The 15,941-nt window shown below is 38.7% G+C and overlaps 1 protein-coding gene across 5 annotated transcripts in view; it reads left to right on the top strand.

Moving 5' to 3' along the window:
* Positions 1-2,186: 2,186 nt before the first annotated feature.
* Positions 2,187-15,941, top strand: part of PPIG (peptidylprolyl isomerase G) — a 42,382-nt gene continuing 28,627 nt past the window's right edge. The window contains exons 1-2 of one of the 5 annotated variants that reach the window (XM_047082749.1): positions 2,187-2,322; positions 4,033-4,092. The gene's annotated coding sequence lies outside the window, so the exon portion shown is untranslated. Of the gene's footprint in view, positions 2,323-2,489; positions 2,713-4,032; positions 4,093-4,193; positions 4,212-15,941 lie in introns of those variants that run through there. The other 4 variants (XM_047082750.1, XM_047082748.1, XM_047082751.1 and 1 more) reach the window with 4 other exon arrangements.

Raw genomic sequence — 15,941 nt, 5'->3', positions numbered from 1 at the left:
AAGTCTTGACTGACTGACTGAAGTCTTGATTGCTTCCATAGGGCTCACTCACATGGTTGCTGGCAAGAGACTTCAGTTCCTCTCTGACTTTTGCCGGGAAGCCAGTTTCTTGCCACAGAGGCCTCTCCATTTGTCTGCTTGAGCATCTTCATGACATGGCAGTTGATTTCCCCTTGAACGAGTGATCCAAGAGACACAGCAAAGAGGAAATCAAAATGCCTTTTATGACCTGGTCTCCAAAATCACACTGTCACTCTGCCTTTTACTATTCATTAAAAGATAGTCACATTACAGAATTTATAGACATATTTTAAAACCACCACACTGTGCAGCAGTTTTGTTTCACAAAGCAATACATTCCCAATTTTACCTAAGCTAGCTGAAGCTGGTTTTCTTTTATTTGCAAATGAGAGTGCTCACCAATACTGGAATCATAAGGCATATACAGTAAGTATTATTGGGGTGCCTGGGTGGCTCAGTCGGTCAAGTGTCCGACTTTGGCTCAGGTCATGATCTCACAGTTTGTGAGTTCGAGCCCTGCATCGGGCTCTGTGCTGACAGCTCAGAGCCTGGAGCCTGCTTCAGATTCTGTGTCCCCCTCTCGGTCTGCCCCTCCCCCGATCGTGTTTTTTTTCTCTCTCTCTCTCAAAAATAAACAAACATTAAAAAAATAATAAAATAAAATCTTAAATAAAAGAATATTGTACAACCATTTCAGAAAACTCTTTGGCAGTATCTTCCAAAACTTATCCTATCCATACCCTAAGATCTAGCAATTCCATTCCTGGGTATATTTCCAACATATATATGAAATATATATGCTCGATATACTAGATACAAGAAAGTTCATAGAAACTTTATTCATAATCGCTAAAACCTGAAAACACAAATACCCATCTAAAGTAGAAGAGATAAATAAATTGTGCAATACCCATTGGGATGGTTAATTTTGTGTCAACCTGATTGGGCCAAAGGCTACCTTGATTAAACATTTAGTTACAGGTGTTATCTGCTAGGAGGTTTCTGGATGAGATTAGCATTTGAATTGGTGAACTGCTGCTCTCCTGCAATAAACGCAATGCCTTAAAACAGGGGCAGATGCAGAGGGAGGTTGTCCTCTCAGTTTCACAGCTATTAAAATTGGTCAAGACCCTTACATGTACCACTTGCCCAACTGTAGCTGATAATTTACCTAACCTAAATGAGTGAAAAATGTAAATGATCGTAACTTACCCTTCTTTCTATACATTAACAAAATCTAAGTCCCTTTAGCTATCTCCTTTTAAAACTCACTCACCCCATGTTCCCACAGGGACTGCCACCAGCCCTTCCCCCCAAATACCAGAGGCATTGCTTTTCAACCTAATCTAGGGACGCTTGCCTCTGAAAATAATTTTTAAAACAATATATGTCCTATTTTCTTTTTTTTTTATGTTTTTATTTATTTTTGAGACAGAGAGAGACAGAGCATGAGCAGGGGAGGGGCAAAGAGTGAGGGAGACACAGAATTTGAAGCAGGCTCCAGGCTCCGAGCTGTCACCCCAGAGCCTGACGGGGGGCTCGAACTCACAGAATGTGAGATCATGACCTGAGCCGAAGTCGGACGCTTAACCGACTGAGCCACCCAGGCGCCCCAATATATGTCCTATTTTCCTAGGAAGTCCTGGATTTGGAGTTAAAGATTGCTTCGGCATTTAGGAACAGTGTATTTGGGGAGGAAGCACTTATCCTCCCTGAGCCTCGACTTCCTTATCTGTAAAACAAGCATTAATAACCTATAACATGGTGTTGCTGTGAGAACTTAAAAAAAGAAAGAACATCAATGCCCTATGTAATTTCCTTTATTCCTCAACTAGAGCTTTGCTCGTTTCTGTTTTTTTTTTTTCAACTTGTGTCGTAGTGTTAACTGGAAGCTGAAGTAGAATCTCCCCAAAGACTGGGCTTACTTCCCAATACTCTTGACAGAGGATGAATGTTTACTAGATGAAGCATTTCATTTCACGAAGGACATGGCAATCTGACGGTTACAAACATTCCCAACCAACTCACACGACAAAGATTAAATTACCTATGAACTAGGTATTTGACAGGAACCAACATCCTAGAATTACCAGGGAGGGCCTACGTGACGCAAGCAAAGAGAACACCAGGAGATGCGGCCAACCAACGGTGACGTACTTCCGGCGCGACGCTTTCTCTCCACGCCAGGACTGGATTGTGGGGGAGGGAGGCGGTTAGTGGGCTTTAGCGCCTTTTCTGGCGGCGGTAGATTTGAAGCGCTTTTAAAGGACCGGACCCGAGAACTGAAGACTACTGGAGCAGGTAGGTGGCGCGAGGCCCGTATTTTTTCGGTGGCGTCCTTTGCAGCAGTCCCGGAGTACGAGAGCGGGAAGGGCCCGAGGAGAGGGGCGGAGCCGACGCGTTAGGCCCGGGCGAGTCAACTACCTTCCCCTCGAGGTATCTGGGCTATCTGGTTCCTGAACTAGTCCCCCAAGAACCGTGGCGCTGGCTCCGCAGCTGTTGCAGCTGGACCAGGCTTCCAGCCGTGCCTTCGGGGCCTGGGAAACGGTCCTCCCCCTGCCAGCCCCCGCCCTCTCCACTTGGGCGCACACCTCCCTCCCTGACGCATTTTGCCGCACAAGCTGTAATATGGCGGCAGCAACGGCGGCCTGAACTCTAGGGAACGAGGGTGATTTTTGATGCTTCAAAATCGTAAGTCTGATCGCTAATGCGGGGTAGGTGGGAGGTTTGGTGGGGAAGGGGTAACCTGATGTCCTGTCAGGTTAGGATTGGAGAGTGGCGGGCGAGGAACCTGGATCACAGGGGTTAAGATTAGACTGAAAACAGGCTTTCCTCCACTCCGACCTTTTCGTCTTACGGACGGCGGCTGTCGTGCATACTTAAGTGATACAGGCCTCTTAGTTAAGCATTTTACTTAAACTGAAATCCAGGCTCTTCGCTTTTCATCCCAGGGCTGTCTAAAGTTCGCCCACGTTTCCAAGGACCTGTGAGCAGCGCAGGCATTTTAGGAGAAGATAATTACTCTTTAGGAGGAAGGCGATGCCTTCAGAGCTCCATATGCCTTGGGGGAAGTGTGCGAATTTGGCTCATCTTTAGTCTTTTAAGGAGCTAAGTCGAGCTCTGCGGGAATGGAGAACTCTCAGTCATTTTGGAAATGTTGTAAAAGCACCATTTTGTGCATTAATCTAATTTATTCTCACACCAGTACTTTCTGTTCAGAACCAAGCTTTTGCAGTAGTGATGACAAATACGTCCAAGAAACAAATGTTTTGGACGTTTGGGGGTCCGTTAACTTTTAGTGGCTAAAACCACATGGAGCGGAAAGCATGTGTGCGTGTGTCCGTACGTAGTCCCATTTGGGAAAGAAGAAAAAAAAACGCCAGTAATTTGCGGGTTCGTAAAGATGATGGGTGAGGGGGTGGGTGTGTGAACGTTTTTGAAATAGTGCTGTAAAATCCAGAAAAAGCACAGATATCTAGAATGGCTGCTTTTCTCATAATATTTTTTCTTGGTACCCGAAAAGTTACGGTTCTAACATTTCCCCCCTTGTTACGTTAACCATTTTAGATGGGATTCTTTTATTATTTTTTTTTAATTTTGTCTTTGTTTATTTTTGAAGGAGAGAGACAGTTTGAGTGGGGGAGGGGCAGAGAGAGAGAGAGAGAGACACAGGTAGAGGTAGACACAGAATCTGAAGCAGGCTCCAGGTTCTGAGCTGTCAGCACAGAGCCCGAAGGGAGCTCGAACTCATAAATCTTGAGATCCTGACCTGAGCCTAAGTCGGCGCTCAACTGACTGAGCCACCCAGGCGCCCCTAGATGGGATTATTTCTGTCTTAATCAGTTCATTTTTACATCGTTTGACGTTTTCTTTTTTATTCAGGATTATAGGTGCCCTGAAATCCTAATGGGTCTTGTAGTAGGATTCTGTGGGGTTATTTTGTTTTGTTTTGGGGTTGTTTTTTTTTTTTTAAACTGTGTTTGCTTTTTAAGGTTTTTTTTGTCTTTGCAGGCTGTTGTCAGGGTTGCCTCCCCCTGCTGTCAGGAGTGTACAAGTATGCAAGCTTCCTAGGTTAGAAAATTTGAATTTGTTTCTGGCTCAACCATCTTTCTGAACCTCAGTTTCTTCATCTGTAAAATACTTTGATTTCAGGCTTTCATCAACTGTGGGCTTCAAAAATAAATAATCAGGTTTGTTAAAATTCTGTGTAAAATTGGCTTTCAGTAATAACTCAGTGGTTCTATGAGTGATAAATTTATTGTGACTTTTTAAAGATCTTTCATTTTTGGTACTTGTTATTGTGCTCTTGCAGTATCAGTGGTCTCTGGGTAAGGTTTTTGTCCTTTTGATACTTTGCGTATTTTATTTTATTTTTTGTTATTTTTTTTTTTAATATTTATTTATTTTGAGGGATGGGACACAGCACGAGTTGGGGAGGGGCAGAGAGATAGGCGAGAGAGAATCCCAGGCAGGCTTCATGCCATCAGCACAGAGCCAGATGTGGGGCTTGAACTCACGAAATCGTGAGATCATTACCTGAGTCGAGAGCAAGACTTGGATGCTTAACCAGCTGACCACCCAGGCGCCCCACATTTTGTGTATTTTAAATGAGATTTTCTGTTAGGCAACTTACATTCTACATGCAAAGAAAAATTGGTGGTGTGAACGAGCTCTAGTAGTTATCAGAACACCATCAACAATTCTTCCAGTGTTGCTCTTTTAAGAAACAGACGTTGATGTTTTCCCCTTATTTTTTTTACTAATAGGATGTTTCAATAGAATTATAATTTGTTACTTAGTTTTAGTGTTCTAAGGTATTAAGGTGTCTAACTTGTCATGTATTAGGAATCCATAGATAATTAATTCAAGTGATTTGAAAAGTTTGTTGCAGGTCTGCTACAGTGTGTTATTGCACATTTTTGGCTTTAATATTAGCACCAAGCTTTAGTTTTTAGATTTAGGTGTCATTGGTTTTGCCCTAGTTTAATTCATATGCTGTCTCTGTAAAAACTCTTTTTTTAATTTCTGTGGGGCAAATCTTGCATCTTGAAATTTACTGCAGGCAGTATTGTAAATACTCAGAGAAAACTTCTGTAACTGGGACTTTGTACTTTCAGTACCAGGCAGGAAATCTTTTGTGGTGGCTTAAAATGATCACCAACTTCTTTGTGAAATGTAACTACGTCATACTTACTTATAAATATAGGCATCAATTTTTTTAATATAAAATGTTATTTTTAAAACATGAATGATTCCTTAAGTCATTGATTTTTTTAAAATGAAGCCTCTTTATGTATTAAGCTACTGCTCATTGTGTATAAACTTTAGCTTAAGATTTATTTGTAATTATGTCATTGCATTATGGTCATAAGATAGAATTTAAAATTAAATAAGGTGTTATCTGGAATATTTGTGAATAAGCTAGTTTCTACAGTGAAGCTGTAAAGTACTTAACTAGAAAACTCTTGCTGTTTTCAACTTATGACCTTGAGCCAGTCACTTTCGCTCTCTAGTCATGTCAAATCTATAAAATCAGATCGGACCAGATTAAGGTTCCTTCAAACTTCTGAAGTCTGTAATTTATATAGGAATTACCAGATTGGCTAACATGTTGTTGTTATATGGTATAGGTATATTTCTGGAGGCAGTGGTATACATTTATCATTGTAAGAACTTAAATAATTGCAGGTACAGCATTAAGAATATTAGCAGATGGGGCGCCTGGGTGGCGCAGTCGGTTAAGCGTCCGACTTCAGCCAGGTCACGATCTCCGGTCCGCGAGTTCGAGCCCCGCGTCAGGCTCTGGGCTGACGGCTCGGAGCCTGGAGCCTGTTTCTGATTCTGTATCTCCCTCTCTCTCTGCCCCTCCCCCGTTCATGCTCTGTCTCTCTCTGTCCCAAAAATAAATAAACGTTGAAAGAATATTAGCAGAGATTTCCCAGTTAGTATATGCTTTTTTAGTTTGGTACTGACATAGCTGTACTATATTTTTATGCTCTCAGGTTGTATGTTTGGAAAGCATATAATATCCTATTTAACACTGAACTTGGCAACATTACAGCTTTTCTCTTTTTATGTTTTCTAAAGAATTTCAGAAGTGCCTATACACTGTTAATCATATTTCTACCAGCACAGTCATTTGTGACTGTCAAAGACACTAAGGGAGGGGGCACTATGGAAGATCACAGGTGCCTTTCCTGATGCCTCAGAATATTAATTTGTTTGTACTTAGTTCGCTAGCACTATGGTACTCATAAATGTATTAAAATGTTTTTGAAGCAATCTATTTTCATTTCTCCTTTGATCTCTGAACTACACAGGGTAAAGAGGCTAGTCTGAATGTCAGATTGCCTTTTTTGAAAGTAATCTATGAGATCTGCTATACTTGTAATTAGTTTAATGCAATATGCTTTTAGAAGTGGAAATCTTGTGTGAAAATTGTTACCTGTGTTATTAAACTTAAGCAGGTAAGAACTTTCCATCTTTATTTCTTAGTTCTGAACTGAAGATGCTCCTTGTAGATTCTGTTTTTTAAAAAATAAAAGAAACATTTTATTAGTAAAATGCAGCTCCGTTAGGCAGATTGAGGGAATAAGTTCTGTTTCAGTATGGAATAGATTCAGGGGATGGTTACTGGTAGGCTCTGGGAGAATTTACTGACTACAGATAGATATTAGCTATACTCCATGTGAGAAGCAGTACATTTAGGGGGTACAGTACCTTTGAAGCAGAACCTGGTTTTGCTCATGTCTTGATTAACTCGTATTCTTTGCATTTGATAATGTAGTCCTGGGCCAGGCCCTATGCATGGTGTTGAAGATACAAGAGTTTTGAGTTCGAGGACTTTACAGACAAGTTTATGACAAGGAGAATAAGATTCAACAAAGGAGGATCATTTAAGTTTTAGAGAGTCAGGGTGAAGTTCCCAGAAAGGATACTCTGGGCTATTTGAATCTTGTAAGGACACAGGAATTAGCCAAGGGAATCAGAAAGGGCAAAGACCTGTTAATCTTATAGTTTTAAAAGATTTACTGTCTACCTTTTGAAGAGTTATTATTTTACTGACTCCCTTGTACTGTATGAAACTTAAATTTTTTGAATGTCATAAAGTCACTGCATTATTTATTGCCTAATTGCAAATACCATGTCCTTTACCATATATATTTAGTGATTAGCTGCTTATGTCCTTGTCCTGCCCCTTTGCCCATCCTTCATGTTATGTTAGGATGGCTATCAAAATTGTTTTAGGTACGAAACTACAAGATTAAACTTTTTGACGTATGAATTTGTAACTTCTCTGATATTTTTATGAGCTATATTTGTTTCAAAAGTTTACACATCCTAGCATTTAATATTAAAATATTTACATGATATGTTATTGACATACAAAACTAAGATATTGTTGGTAAACATTTAAAACAACATTGTAATTCCTTCTGTTTAGAAAAAAGAATATATATAACATTTAAAAACTTATAGCTGCCAGGATTTTATCCATTTTTTATATGTTCTGATTTTTTTTCAGTGAGCCTGTCAACTTTATTGTTTAAAAGTATTTTCATTATGAAAAGAGTAGATGAGGTTTCTGAAGGAGTCAGGCAGGTGAAGTGAGTTCAAGACGTCAAATAGATAATAAATGGTAACAGCTAATAGGCTATAGTTGGAGGCAGACCATGTTTATTGCTGTACAAGAATGGGACATGTTTTTTTTTTTTTTTTTTTCAACGTTTATCTAGTTTTGGGACAGAGACAGAGCATGAACGGGGGAGGGGCAGAGAGAGAGGGAGACACAGAATCGGAAACAGACTCCAGGCTCTGAGCCATCAGCCCAGAGCCCGACGCGGGGCTCGAGCTCACGGACCGCGAGATCGTGACCTGGCTGAAGTCGGACGCTTAACCGACTACGCCACCCAGGCGCCCCAAGAATGGGACATGTTTTTGTTTTTCAAGAAAAATTAGTATCTGGATTTTATGGAAATAGCTGCAACTCTTTTGGGTTAAACAAATTTGCAACAAAGCAGGCTACTGTTCTGAAAGCTTTCATTATATACTGTTAGGAAATTCATGAATTATTTTATTGAAAATTGCATAGACTTTGGGGCGCCTGGGTGGCTCAGTCGGTTAAGTGTCCGACTTCCGCTCAGGTCATGATCTCACGGTCCGCGAGTTCAAGCCCCGCATAGGGCTCTGGGCTGACAGCTCAGAGCCTGGAGCCTGCTTCGGATTCTGTGTCTCCCTCTCTCTCTGCCCCTCCCCCATTCATGCTCTGTCTCTCTCTGTCTCAAAAATAAATAAACGTTAAAAAAAAATTAAAAAAAAAAAGAAAATTGCATAGACTTGATTTTTCCCTGAATTGTATTTTTGATACCAATCAGCAGTTTTCCCTTTATTTTTTCTTGAAAAAATGAAAATCTCATGTTAGATTTTAAGTATTATTGAGTAACACTAGGAAATCATAATTCTAGAGGAAATACTATGTATTATATTTCTGATTAGGTAAAATCTGATTTCAGTAATATTAGAGATATAGTGTTTAGCCATCTTTTTTGTCATCATTGTTCTCATTAGGTATATTTGTTCTTCATTAGCTATAACAGAAGAGCATTTATGTACTCAATATCTGTAGTGCTTTTAATAGTTTACTGGCTTTCATCTTTCTTGAATTTAAGGCATATTTGATTTGTTAGTTTAGGAAAACTAATTTTAATCTATTTCTAAGAATGAAAAGTATCCTTATATGGTGTAACCTAAATATATAACCACTTACAGACATGTACATTATGACAACCTAATGTCCAACACAACTATTGAGTAAATTAAGAAATATTCATATGATAGACTATTACACTATGAAAATGCAATTTTTAAAAATATAACAGGGAACAAATGTTGAAGGAAAAAAGATACGTGTACACGCATTAACACATTTTCTTCATTCATTCGTCAGTGGACACTTAGGTTGTTTCCATGTCTTGGCTTTTGTAAATAATGCATAATTTAGAATCAATGTCAATATTTTGGTGTAAATCCTATCTTTCAGTTATGTTGAGATGTAATTGACATAGTGTATAAGTTTAAAATGTACAGCATATGACTTACATATATTGGAAAATGATTACCACAGTAAGTTTTGCTAATATCTGTCATCTGATATAGATGCAAGAAAAACCTTTTTTTTTTTCCCTGTGATGAGAATTTTAAGGATTAGTTCTCTTAGTAGCTTTCTAATATACCATATAGCAGTAAGTTAACTGTAGCCATCATGTTTTTCATTACATCTCCAGTATTATAACTGGAAGTTTGCATCTTTCTATCTTCATTCAGTTCCCCTACCCCCTTTCCCTCAGCTCTGGTAACTAGAAATCTGGTTTGTTTTTCCATGAGTTTGGGCAGGGTGTGTGTGTATGCATACATTTTTAAATTTACCTTTTTTTCCCTTAGAGTCTACATATAAGTGAGATCCTACAGTGTTTGTCTTTCTCTGTCTGACTGACTTCATTTAGCTTAATGTATCTAGGTCCATCCACGTTGTTGCAAATTGCAAGATTTCCCTTTTTTTTTTTTTTTAAATGGATGAATAGTATTCCATCGTATATGTACATTTTCTGTATTTTCTTTTTTTTTTTTTAATGTTTATTTTGAGAGAGAGAAAGAGCGTGCGCATGCACTGAGTGTGGAGGGACAGAGAGAGAGGGAGACACAGAATCTGATACCAACTCCAGGCTCTGAGCTGTCAGCACAGAGCCTGACGTGGAGCTTGAACTCACAGACTGCAAGATCATGACCTGAGCCAAAGTTGGATGCTTAACCAACTGAGCCACCTAGGCGCCCCTCGTTTCCTTTTTTTAATGTACATCTGTTATGTGTAAAATTGGGATCTTTACTAACTTGCTTTTTTCACCTGATAACATTATGTATATCCTCTCACTCATGAGTAGTCTTTGATAATTTTTCTCTTTCCACATACGTTCATGTGGTATAAAATTGGAAAGGTAGAGAAGGTTGGTTGAACAGTAAAAAAATCTTACCCATCTTCCCCAGCTACCTATTTCCTCTCCCACCAGTAGCCTCTGTATTAGACAAGCAAACATATATATATATTTTTACTTTTCTGAAAAATATACAAAGAAAGCATTCCAAACGTATCTCTGTATTTTTTTTTTTTTAAGTCAACAAAATGTCTTGGAGAGAAAAGTACATAAACTACCTTCTCATTCTTTTTTATAGCCTTTTTTTATAGCCTTGTACACTGTATGGATATAATATGATTTATGTAATCTACTCTCTGTGGACATTTAGATTTACAGTCTCTTAACTTCTGAAACAATGGCTGCCTTGAACAACTTTATACGAACTTTATTTTGCAAATGTGGGATATGTATAAAATAAATATCTAAAGTGGGTTACTGAGTCGGAGTGTATTCAGTGCACTTGTAATATTGTATGTTGTCGAACTGGCAAAGGATTGTATCCATTTACCCCTTTACTATTGACAACAATGTATGAGAAGGTCAATATTGTTTATTTTTGTTAGTCTGGTAGGTGAAAAAAGTTATTTTAACCTGTAAGAAGATTTCCTATGGCTAGATGAATACCATTCATTTCATGAATCATTTATTTAACCAATTTTTTTTCTTTTCTATGTTTTATTTATTTTTGAGAGAGAGGGAAACACAGAATCTGAAGCAGGCTCCAGGCTCTGAGCTGTCAGCCTAGAGCCCAACGAGGGGCTTGAACCCAGGAACCCAGGAGTCCTGCGATCATGACCCAAGCCGAGGCTGAAGTTGGACGCTGAGCCACCCAGATGCCCCCCAATTTCTTTTTTTTTTAATGTTTATTTAAGTTTTTTTAATGTTTTTATTTATTTTTGAGACAGAGAGAGACAGAGCATGAGCAGGGGAGGGGCAGAGAGAGAGGGAGACACAGAATCCGAAGCAGGCTCCAGGCTCTGAGCTGTCAGCACAGAGCCTGATGCGAGGCTCGAACTCACGAACCAGGAGTGCATGACCTGAGTCAAAGTCAGACGCTTAACAGACTGAGCCACCCAGGCGCCCCAGTGTTTATTTATTTTAGAGAGTGCAGGAGTGTGCCTGAGTGTGGGAGGGGCAGAGAGAGAGAAGGATAGAGGATACCAAGTGGGCTGTGTGCTGACAGCAGAGCACCTGACATGCCGGAACACACAAACCGTGAGATCATGACCTGAGCCAAAGTCGGACATCTAACCAACTGAGCCACTCAGGCGCCCCCTACCCATTTTCTATTACTGTACAACTTGTTTGTTTTTTATTTTACCATTGCAAAAAGCACTTCAATGACTACATATGAATTTTTTTTAAGGGAAAAGGTAGATTTGGGGGGGGGGGTTAGTTTTTGGTTTTTTTTTTTTTGTTTTTTTTTTTTAGTAAACATGGGCTTGAACTCACAACCCCAAGATCAAGAGTCGCGTGCACTTCTGACTGAGCCAGCCAGGTGCTCTGAATTTTTCTATACTTAGAATCCTTTTAACCGTACAGTGTTGGTATCTTTTTTCATTTAACATTTTTTCCATGTTATATTTTTAAAAATTGCATTTTCATAGTATAATAGTCTATCATATGAATATTTCTTAATTTACTCAACAGTTTTGCTGGACATTAGGTTGTTTTTAATTATTATTAAACCAAAATCAAATAATATTTCATTTAAAATGATTACCTTCACAGAGATGCCAAGATACTGATTAGTAAAGTGTTAAAGGTTACAATGAATATGAGTATATTCAAAGTTGTTGGTCTGTAATGCCAAGTTGCTTAGCAAAATCATTTGTGTGGTTTATATTTTTAATTTTACTTTTATAAAGTTATGTTTCCTTGTGTGGTTTTTGTGCTTTTAATTGTTTGCTGCGTGGACCCTGTCGTATTAGTTCCCAAAGGTGGGGGCAGAAGGACAGTGAGAGAGTTTTTTTGGTTGTCAGGTGTGCTGATACAAATAGGGCCACAGGTGATTAATATTCTTGCAGTGAGTTAGGATGGTCGTAGTCAGTGAAGAATTGTCCTAGTGCCCCCATTCCTAAGCACTGTTCTATAGTAAAAAGTTAACATGTTTGTTGAAAATATTTCCCCCTTTTTTTTTTACTTTTTTAATTTTCTTTTTTTTTTTTAATTTTTTTTTTCAACGTTTTTTATTTATTTTTGGGACAGAGAGAGACAGAGCATGAACGGGGGAGGGGCAGAGAGAGAGGGAGACACAGAATCGGAAACAGGCTCCAGGCTCTGAGCCATCAGCCCAGAGCCCGACGCGGGGCTCGAACTCACGGACCGCGAGATCGTGACCTGGCTGAAGTCGGACGCTTAACCGACTGCGCCACCCAGGCGCCCCTAATTTTCTTCTGACAAATAGAAATAATAAATTTTTTTCATGAAGTCAAATCTATTTATCTTCATTATTTATTTCATTGTTCACGAACCTGAGAAATTATTTAATATCCAGCGTTTAGATAAATATTCACATGTATCATTCCTAGTTTCCATGGGGTGAGGGGCACACAGTTTTGTGAAAAAGAAAAGTAATTTCCCAAGATCTTCTAGAGTTAAATGCAAACAACAGTAATAATCATGGAAGTAAGACACTTAAAAAATACATGAATACTTGAGTGGTCTTTTGAAGAGTTTCTTTTACAGGTCTCTATTGTTGTAGAAAACTTGGAAAATGAAGAGGCTGAGAAAACCATATGTGACCCTTTCATTTAAGGATAGGCTGTTAGTATTATCATGTATTTCCTACTGTTTTATTTTATTATACAGATATATTTTTTTATTTAAAAATTTTTTTATTTTAAATTGGGAAACTACATGAATATATTCTCACTGCAAAAATTCAAGTCTCACATTTAAAGCTAAAGACTACTGGCGTGCCTGGGTGGCTCAGTTGGTTGAGCGACTGACTTCAGCTCAGGTCATGATCTCAGGGTTTGTGAGTTCGAGCCCCGTGTTGGGCTCTGTGCTGATAGCTCAGAGCCTGGAGCCTGCTTCGGACTCTGTGTCTCCCTCTCTCTCTGCACCTCCCCCGCTCATGCTCTGTCTCTCTGTCTCAGAAATAAACATTAAAAAAAGTAGTAAAGCTAAGGACTACCATTGACTTCCATTCCTACTCTTAGTCCCCTCTGATAGAGGACTGTCAATGTTGATATGTAACTCTTTTTCTGTAGAAATAGAGTATTATTTGAGGGTGTAGACAAAATACTTACATGCAACTTTCTTTTTCTTTTAAGCTAAGTAACAGGATTTTTGGATAGAGTATGTAGACTTTTTAAACTGCTACGTAATATTTAATAGCATGTGTATACCAAAATTTATTTAGCTGTTCTCTCATTGTGGGACATTCTGGATGTTTCCTTTTTGGTGTTACAGTGTTGCAAGACAGCATTCTCACACATGCCTATCCTTTCATGTATATTCATTTATTTATTAAATACTGATTTCTTGCCATGGCCAAGCACTGTTTGAGGCAGTAGGAATTAAGAGAGCAAAATTGAAAAGGTTTATCACATCACAGAGCTTATATTCTGGTAAGAAGAATAGGTATAAAAACTTGAATTTATAATAAAATATCAATTAGCAGTAAATGCTTCGAAGAAAAATATGACAAGTAAGGGGATATAAAGTGTTGGAGGACAAGGGCTGCACCTTTGAATATCCTGGTCAGTGATGGTTTCCATGTGGAGGGGATGCTTGAGCAGTGATTTAAGTGAAGTGAGGGAATGAACAAGGGGAAGATCTGGGGTAAGAGCATCCCACACAGAGGAAACAACAAGTGTGAAAGACCTGATGAAGGGCTAGGCCTTGGGATGTTTGAAGAACGGCTGGAACACATGTGTCTAAGGAGAAGAAGAATGTTAGATGAAGTCATGGAGGTCATTAGCTAAAATTTTTAGATCTGTGCTGTCTAGTGTAGCAGTAGGTATGAGCCACATGCAGTTATTGAGTTCTTGAAACATGACTTTCTGAATTGATAAATACTGGATTTCTAAGACTCACTACCCAAAAAAGAATGAAATATCTCATTAATAACATTTTTATGTCAATTATATGTTGAAGTAGTATTTTGGACATACTGAGTTGAATAAAATACATTATTTGACCTGTTTTTTTTTTTTTTTAATGTGGCTACTACAAATTTAAAACTTATGTATGTGACTCATGTTTCTATTGGACAGTGCTAGTTTAGGTTCTTGAAATGCATGGAAAGACATTTTGAATTTTTTTTTTTGAAGTTTATTTTTAGAGGGACATAGCACGAGTGGGGAAGGGGCACAAAGAGAAGGAGGGGTAGAGAGAGAGAATCCCAAGCAAGCTCTGCATTGTCAGTGCAGTGCCCTATGCAGGGCTTGAACCCATGAAACTGTGAGATCATGACCTGAGCCAAAACCAGGAGTTGGACAGTTAACCCACTGAGCTACCCAAGCACCCCCATGGAAGGACATTTTTATTAAATGTGATAGATGTTAGAAAATATTAGGCAGAGGAATGAAGTGGTAAATGTACTTTTAAAGAATCATTCCACTTGGTTATTCTAATAAGAATAGAAAATAGAGAACTAAGTAAAAGCAAGGAAAACCAATTAGGAGGCTATTGCAACATTCCAGATAAGAAATAATAATAATGGTAAATATGGTGGGAGCATGTGGGATTTTTGGTTGTTTTTTTTTTTTAGAGGGCAAGTTGGGGAGAGGGGCAGAGAGAATCTTAAGGGCCTCAGCACGGAGCCCAACGCAGGTCTCGATTCCACAATCCTGGGATCATGACTCGAGCTGAAATCAAGAGTCGATGCTCAATCCCCAGGTACTCCAGGATAATTTTTGAAGCTAAAATTCAGTCAGTGCTGACTTCCTAATAGTTTGAATAATGGGCTGTGAAGGAAAGTGCAACCAAAGACGATGGACAGTAATAATATTTACTGAGTTCTGAGAGAACTGGGGATAAAGAAGTAAAGTTTTGTTCTAGATATATTATTTTTAATAAAGTAAACTTTTTATTGAAATATAGCATACCAAAAGCTACATAGAATGTAAGTGTAGCTCAGTGTTTTCCCAAAGTGAATTCCCCTATGTAAGCAGCTCTCAGAATAAACAAAACAAACACTATACTGGTAGCTCCCACTTGTGATCATAAAACTCCATAAATTAGTGGTGGTATTCATTGCAGTTTCGAGGTCCCAGAGCTATAGGATTTTTTACATTGTGCTCTAGAATTGAGAAACTTGGAAAATTATCAAAGGTGTGTCTAAAAGGTTAAGGGTGGGGCGTCTGGGTGGCTCAGTCGGTTAAGCATCAGACTTCAGGTCATGCATGATCTCTTAGCTCGTGAGTTGGGGTCCCACATGCTTCTGATTCTGTGTCTCCCTTTCTCTGCCCCCAGCCCCCAGCTCACACACACACACACACACTCTCTCTCTCTCTTAAACATTTAAAAAAAGTTAAAAAATAAAAGGCTAAGAGTAACTAGGGATTTTTCTGACCTGTCATAAATGATGCCTGGTTTTCCAACTGGGAGTTTGTTTTCAAGAATTCAGTACTGTATGTAGGAAATTAACTGTAATTATAAGCTATTTGGGGCAGTATTATCTATACCATAGTAATCATTTTGTAATAATAGAAATCTCCAACTGGGATATTGTGGTTAAACAAGTAGCTGTGGAAGTTTTTTTGGAGGAAAATAAATCATTAAAATTTCTCTTCTCTTCCTCCACCCCCAAAAGTAGAGAAGAAGGCCTACAAAAATTATTTTGAAGATAAAGGATAATCACATACTAAGTAGTTTTTAAGATAAGATAGTTTCCTCAGATTTATGGATTCAACATACCCTCAATTTCAAGTGTGCAGGAATTGAAATTCTATACAAGTAAACACTTAATGCAACCAACTTGGCAAGATCCTAAAATTA

The sequence above is a fragment of the Lynx rufus genome, unplaced genomic scaffold, assembly GCF_022079265.1.
Source record: "Lynx rufus isolate CCGP_SWC_20201006 ecotype Redwood Valley unplaced genomic scaffold, mLynRuf1.p SCAF_2, whole genome shotgun sequence".
NCBI lineage: Eukaryota > Metazoa > Chordata > Mammalia > Carnivora > Felidae > Lynx > Lynx rufus.
This window is presented reverse-complemented; position numbering and strand designations above follow the sequence as displayed.